Source organism: Corapipo altera, unplaced genomic scaffold (genome assembly GCF_003945725.1).
Source record: "Corapipo altera isolate COAL_440 unplaced genomic scaffold, ASM394572v1 111, whole genome shotgun sequence".
Taxonomy (NCBI): Eukaryota; Metazoa; Chordata; class Aves; order Passeriformes; family Pipridae; genus Corapipo; species Corapipo altera.
Window position 1 is genome coordinate 490,504 of NW_020884973.1, and position 6,920 is coordinate 497,423.

Consider the following 6,920-nt stretch of genomic DNA (forward strand, 5'->3'; position numbering starts at 1 on the left):
GGGAAGGGAAGGGAAGGGAAGGGAAGGGAAGGGAAGGGAAGGTTTGGGAAGGGAAGGTTTGGGAAGGGAAGGGAAGGGAAGGTTTGGGAAGGGAAGGTTTGGGAAGGTTTGGGAAGGGAAGGTTTGGGAAGGTTTGGGAAGGGAAGGTTTGGGAAGGTTTGGGAAGGTTTGGGAAGGTTTGGGAAGGTTTGGGAAGGGAAGGGAAGGGAAGGGAAGGTTTGGGAAGGGAAGGGAAGGTTTGGGAAGGGAAGGTTTGGGAAGGGAAGGTTAGGGAAGGTTTGGGAAGGGAAGGTTTGGGAAGGGAAGGTTTGGGAAGGGAAGGGAAGGGAAGGGTCATTCCCCAGATTTACACCTTCCCTGGCAAAGGCATCAGTCGATGGGGATGGCACTGCAGCCAGGGCTGGGACCAGGGCCTTAGGTGGGAAAGCACAGACCAAAAGCGGTTCCTGTGCAGTCCAAGTCCAGTTTGAGGTTTGTGTTTGCTTTATCACTTCACCCAAAAAGAGCGTACTGGTAATGACTGAGTGGTTTATTTTCTCTGTTGCTGTAGACACCGTTGTCAAGTCACAGAGTTTGCTGTAAATAAGTCTATGGTATAAAATGGCATTTCTTTTCTCACAATGTCAGTTTTCTGCCTCCTCTTTCTAGCCTATCTTTCAGGCATTTATTTTGGAAAATCTAGAAAGATAAGTTATGCAGTGGTCTGGCTTGGCAATCACCATAAATGCTGAAATGGGGCAGGAATACTGCTGGCGTGATGGCATTTGGCTTCAGGTTGCTGCTGGAGCTGTGCCCCCACCTCGCTCTGCCTATAGCTGGGGTAGTCTTTGGCAACAGTCCCACCTTTATCTCTCCTTTTAGCACAAGTGGGCGTCGCTGCTGTTTTAAGCTGCCAGGAGCCCAACTCACAGCTACAGAAAATAAATGTGTTGTGAACTGATTGATTTATCTGCATTTTCTAGCTCAGCAATTAATTCTGCTTTTGGGAGGCAGAACCAAAGCAGCAAGCGGGCTGTAAAGCCAGATCAGAGCTGATTATGTATTTCTCCCTCTGTGGCCCTGTGCTAGCACAGAGACCAGCCTATTAAGGAATAATCTCCCAGAGCATTATCCGGCCCCAGCGAGGATCATCGCCGGCTGCACCGCGGCAGAGCTGAGCCTGGCAGCGGCTGGAGACAGAGTGGGGACCCAGAGGTGCCAGGGACAGGACGGGGTGGCAGCAGGGGCTTGGAGGAGGTGGTCACCTGCTGCTGCCCTCCCAAGAAGCCACGAGGCTGTAGCCTGCTGCTCAGGGCTGGCAACTCACTGCTCTAACCTTGCTTTTGCCAAATTGCTTTGAATCTCATTATTGCTGCAGATACACTTTCCAGTCACCTGAAGACCTCAGTGGCCCTAAATGTAACACAGCCCTGTGCTGGTGGCTGGTGGTGTCTGCATGGGTTGCCCATGGATAAGTGTTGGCCACTGGGGCCAGCAGGTAGGGCTGGCGGCTGCACACAGCTGGTAAACATGAGGCCCGGGAGGAAACTGGGGTAGGTGGGAGGTTTCTGAGGAGCAGCAGTTGGGAAATGATGCCCACAGGTGCTGGTGAGTGCCCAAGGGCCCTATGGTAGCACAGGCACCACAGTGGGCTCTCAGTCCCAGGGATGTGGGGGTCGGTGAGGAGCACGGGAGCTGTTCTTGCCACTACTTGCCTCTGCCCACCTCCAGGCAGGCTGCACCCCCTCTCCCTGTTCACACACTCTCTTTCTCTCAATTCCTCTTGAGAGCTGCATTAAATTTATCTCAGCCCTCAGGGAGCTACGAAGGGAATTCAGATGCTGTAAGTAAAAACTACAGCATACAAGCAGCATTCCTGCTGGGAGGGTTTGCATTAGCAGCTCAACAGCTCACTGATACATCCATTGGGAATGCAACAGATCCATGTGCAAAGTCAGTGCAGCAATGAGAAGACACAGAGGAGGAGGCCACTGCCAAGGCAAGGCCCCTGAGCCACTTGTAAAATTCCTTGTGTTTAAGGGTCTGTGTGTGTGACTTTTGATGGAATTTTCCTCCATATAAGGCAGAAGAAGTAAGCTGAATCTATGGTCTCTTCTACAAACCTCTCTGTTTCAGTCAAGTGGAATCAGTAGGGCTGTTTTTTCACCCTGAACTGTGTACTTTATGTGTATCTTGCAGCTCAGGGCTGAATTGTTCATGTATGTACAAACGGAAAAGTAAAAACCAGAAACATTGCATCCACTTTGAGGTATGCTCTGATGTTCTTAAGTCAGGGCCAAGAAAGTCATGTGAGCTCTTAACCAGCAAACAACAGGTTGTCAAAATGCAAAATCTCATTAAACCAATACCTGAGCACAAAGAAAAGACAGATTTTGTCTTCCCTGTGGTATTCCTGTTGATTATTATCTGCAGAAGGCGTCCGTTTACTTGCCCTATTTAGGAATGCATGTGTATCTATGCTGTATTTTGAGCTAAGGCACATCCTTTGGGGAAATGCTGTCCAGGGTGGTTTGATCTGTGAAGGAGCAGGAAGCAGAGTGGAAACAGTTCCAGACATGGAGGAAGATATACAGCAATTGACAGGACTTTATTATATGGACCTGACAGTTATTATGAGTACCCCTGGTGGTCTAGTGGTTAGGATGCGGCGCTCTCACCGCCGTGGCCTGGGTTCGATTCCCAGTCAGGGAAACGCCCCTGGGCAGATGGAGCTCGTCAGCCCTGTAAGGCCATCCATCTGAGAGAAGGTCACTCTAAACAAACCTACGTCCTGAGGACCTCGCTGCCACTGTCCGAGCTCGCTCGGCCCCGGCAGATGAACCTTAGGATTAAAGGGTGGGCTCAGCTCAGCGCACACTGTGTCTCACCTAAAAAATCCACTGCGCAGGCTGGAAGGGTAAAGACCTTTCCCAAATCTTCGTTGGCTAAGACTGGCCATGAAGGACAGTTATTATATGGACTTTACTGTTATTATGTGGTTTCAGATATGTACATTGCATTGTATCCACACTACACAGTGCACAGCCTGGGCATGCCCGGGCTTGCCATGAGTTTTGCCTGGTCCCTGCTTCCCCCCTCCCCTCTCTGATAGGCTGAAGAAGCTGCAGAGAGGAGACAGTTCCCATTCGCCCTTTCCTTCCCTGGTTCCTCGCACATTCCTCCCCCTTTGCCTGTGTCCCTACCCCGATTTGTTCCCCCGTTTGTCTGTCTCATGCTCCACCCCATGAACCCGCCTGAACTCATAAAAACCCCGGCCCACCTCAGTAAAACATTCCATTTGCACCTCTGCCTCGAGTCTGGATTTGTCCATGCTGTGTCACGGCCCCATCCCTCCTCGGACCGTGGCATTGATCCTTAAGGACTGTGCAGATGAAGCTCAACAGTCTGTGCTCACCTGAGACAGTCATTTTCTGAAATGAGGCACTGGTACCAGAACAGGTTCCGTGTCTGCGTGTGTGTCTGTAACATCTCCAAATCTGGGGCCAAAAATGTAAATCTTGGGAGCACATCTAACAGCAAGCCAAGATATTGCTGTGCTGTTGCTCTGGATTCAGCTTGCCAGCTCAGAGATTTGTAAAAGAATGCAAAGCTGCAATGCTGTTCTTGGAACATCTGGGGCCTTTGGTTTGAGATTCAGCTCTCGTTAAACGTGGTGGTGTGGCTTTCCCATCAGCATAGACAGGGCAAATGTCATGACTGGGGCATGGGATGATGAATGGGCTGTGCCTGTCTTTGTTCTGTTGAAATGACAAACACCTGCTGAGGTTGAAGCTTTATGGATGGGAACTTGGTGAACAGAGTCTTTGAGGCATGGATGAGTAGGAGGTGGGGGATGAAAGGCTCTTGCTGAAGGAACCAGCACCACGGCAGGCCTCAGGGTATGCATGTGGTATGGTCTGGGCTGGAGCCTGGGTGAGCTGAGGCAGGTGGGAGAACAGTAGCCCTGGTCAGGCCTGGCATTTCTTCTCAGCATTACATGCATACTACAGAAACAGTTACACTAAGTGTTGCTTGTGTTCTCTACCCCTGAGTAAGTGATGGCCAGGGAGCTGGTTAGAGCAGCAGAGCAGTTCTGCAGGGGTGAAAGGCGGCTGCTGCTGCACCCTGGCCCCGAGAGCAGCTCCTGGCTCCTCCCGGGGTGGCAGCACCGCGCTGCAGTTCTGTGCAGAGTGAGCTTTGTGCTCCAGCTGAGCAGCTGCTGAGGGGTAGTTCTGGCTCTGCCCGGAGTCCGGGTGCCTTCCCAATGCTAGCAGCAAGTAAAGAGCTTCTCTTTGCCAAAATTCAACCTTGGGACAAGGCAGAATGGCTCCCTCCAGCCTCAAGGATCCAGATGAAGTTTCTTGGAGCTGGTGGCCTGTGCCCACCTCCTGTCAGCACGGATAGGAGTGGGGCCACCATCCTGCTCCTCCTCATGTCCTGTAGGGGTGTGGTGCCAATGGTGCTGGGCACCTCTGCCTGAGGAGCTGCCTTTGGAATTTGGAGCAGAGATCTGCGACTTTGCAGACCTGAAACTGTGCAGCCCAGAGTAAGAAAACAAAATAGTTTTCCAAATACTTCCCCCTCCCTTCCAAAAGAGGTGCCTTGAGTTTAAAACAAAGCAGTCCATTTAAAACAAAAGACTAATGAATATGGTAGCCCTTCCTCTTTTGCAAGTTTAAACACCTCATCTTTCCTCAGAGAACAGCTCTAAATCATTTTATTTGCAAGCCCTAAGCAGGAATTTGTATTCATGGTAAGACATTTATTGAGTTAATTTATTTAAGGCTGAGGCATAATTTCTAATAGTGGAGGAGTCCCTAGGCTCAGTGCAATTGTCTCCCTGATAGGGCATTAATATTTTAAGGGTTTATAATACTCTGTCAATTGATCTGTGTCTTTTAGAGAGTAGGTTAGCAGTTATTGATGGTTGATCATGAGAAGGAGTAGCTTAAATAAAGCTGGTGCTTGGCAGATCAGTGCCTGCCCCTGGGCCACTTCCCACACCAGCAGGGAGGGGGGCCAGGGTCTGGAGCAATGGGTCTCAACGGAATGTGGAGGGAAAATAACTCAGTGCACATCTGGAGGGTGATGCTGCTGCACACCATGGGGGAAGACAGCGGTGCCTTCGTGTGGATGGCAGCGCTGCTGTCCACCAGGATTTCCTGGAGAAATGTGAGATTGGGTATGATCTGAGCAATGAGATGAGATTGCGTATGATCTGAGCGAGGAGGTGTTAGCACGTGTCCTGCAGAAGGCTTGTTCATCTTGCCAGATAGTCTGCTACTGATGATAAGAGACAAATAACTTGACCTCTGAGTACCTTAATTTCTCTGTTCTTAGAAGTGGGGAACATTTATGCTATTTCTTGAGTTATTTAAAAAGAGGACAAATCCAAATAAAAAACAATTCTTGCTTGTTTTACTACTCTATTAAATTCTATATTTCACTAAAAAAGATGGTGCTGAATGGCCCTTAAGGAAGTAACATGGAAACCAATCCAGATAAAATATCTTTCGGAAAAGCCTGTCTCAGGGAAGGGATGACAGGACCACTGAGGCCCAGGCAGAGCTGGCCAGGGCATGTTCAGATGCTCTGAGCCCAGGCTGAGGGTACTGAACTCAGTACTGAACTACCCATGTGGCAGTGCCGTGGCCTAGGATGGGGGACAGTGTGAGCTGTGAAGCTGCTGCCAAACTGTTGGCAAGACCTGACAAACCTGAAAGGATACTGAGGTGGCTTCAGAGCCTGTCACCTCACGTCTGGTATTTTGGGTGGACTAGGTTTTAAGTTTTCTTATACCCCTCAGAGGCACCCAGTTGATGGAAGCATTGACTGCAGGAACCTGAGTGACAATTGAGACCATCTGAGGGTGGCTGTGTCGGGCCACAGCTCTGCCCCTGGAACACCAGCACACATCCCCTGTGCACATGGAGCAAGCCAGAGGCAATCAGCATGTGGGGCACTTGGGTTCAAATCCAGTGTCTTAGTGGCAACTGCTGTGGACAAGTCAGTCACAGCTTTTCAGTGCTGTGTCTGCTTCTATCGTCCAGAACTGAGCCTGTTCGTGTAATGAGCTCTTTGCAGCTCTAAGGTCACCCAGGTAATGGGCACACGGGTGTCATGACGAGGGAAGAGTGAGACGCTCAATATGAGAATCAGCAAGCTTCCTTTATTGATCACTACTAACAGCTTAATATACACTTTATAATTAGCTCATACATATTGCAAAAGCTAAGCTCATTATTGGTTCTGCTTAAATGTTGATCTCATCCCTTACTCCCTAACATTGTTGACACTTAGATGTTAATTCTATCTCTCACTCCCTTCCTTTGTTGACACAGGTGGCTTTCACTTGCTTTTTGTTTTGCTAATCACAGTGTCCTGTTTACCAGCCAACTAACAGGCACAAAAACACTGTAGCCTTGCTATCTCAGATCTTCTCACGGGCCTAGACAGGCCTTGTTCTATACTCTAACAGCTCATCCATAGCTTTAGCTATATCCATATGCCCTTGTCCTGCTAGCTAATCCCCTACACACGGGGACTGGGCTGCCAATCATGCAGCCAGGTAATCCTGCCATGCCAAAGCATTGTGACAGCGTTACAGGTGTTTTAAGGAAGCGTAAATCGTTCACACTAAGATGCAGTGGCCTGTTGTGGGTGTGTTCACTGGCTTTGAGTAGAAGGTTTTATTTATAAGTTATACCTCTTAATGCAATAGGTAAAAGCTAAATTCTGCCCCATCAAACGCTGGAGCTTTGTGTTTCTCTGTGCATGGCTTATTGTTTATATTGATTATTTATTGAGGAAAAATGGAAGTTGGTGTTGGAGGACATGCAGATGCAGTGCAGCTTTGACTGTGCTGCTTGCAAGGTCAAAATAAATGTACTGGGTCAAAGTGGGGTATGGAGGTACTCGAGACATTACGTGGGTGTTTTACC

The 6,920-nt window shown here is 49.3% G+C and overlaps 1 non-coding gene across 1 annotated transcript; it reads left to right on the forward strand.

Annotated features, from left to right (window-relative positions):
* The first annotated feature begins 2,619 nt into the window (after positions 1-2,619).
* Positions 2,620-2,691, forward strand: TRNAE-CUC. Its single transcript has one exon. It is a non-coding gene; the product is annotated as a tRNA-Glu (tRNA).
* The last annotated feature ends 4,229 nt before the right edge of the window (positions 2,692-6,920 follow it).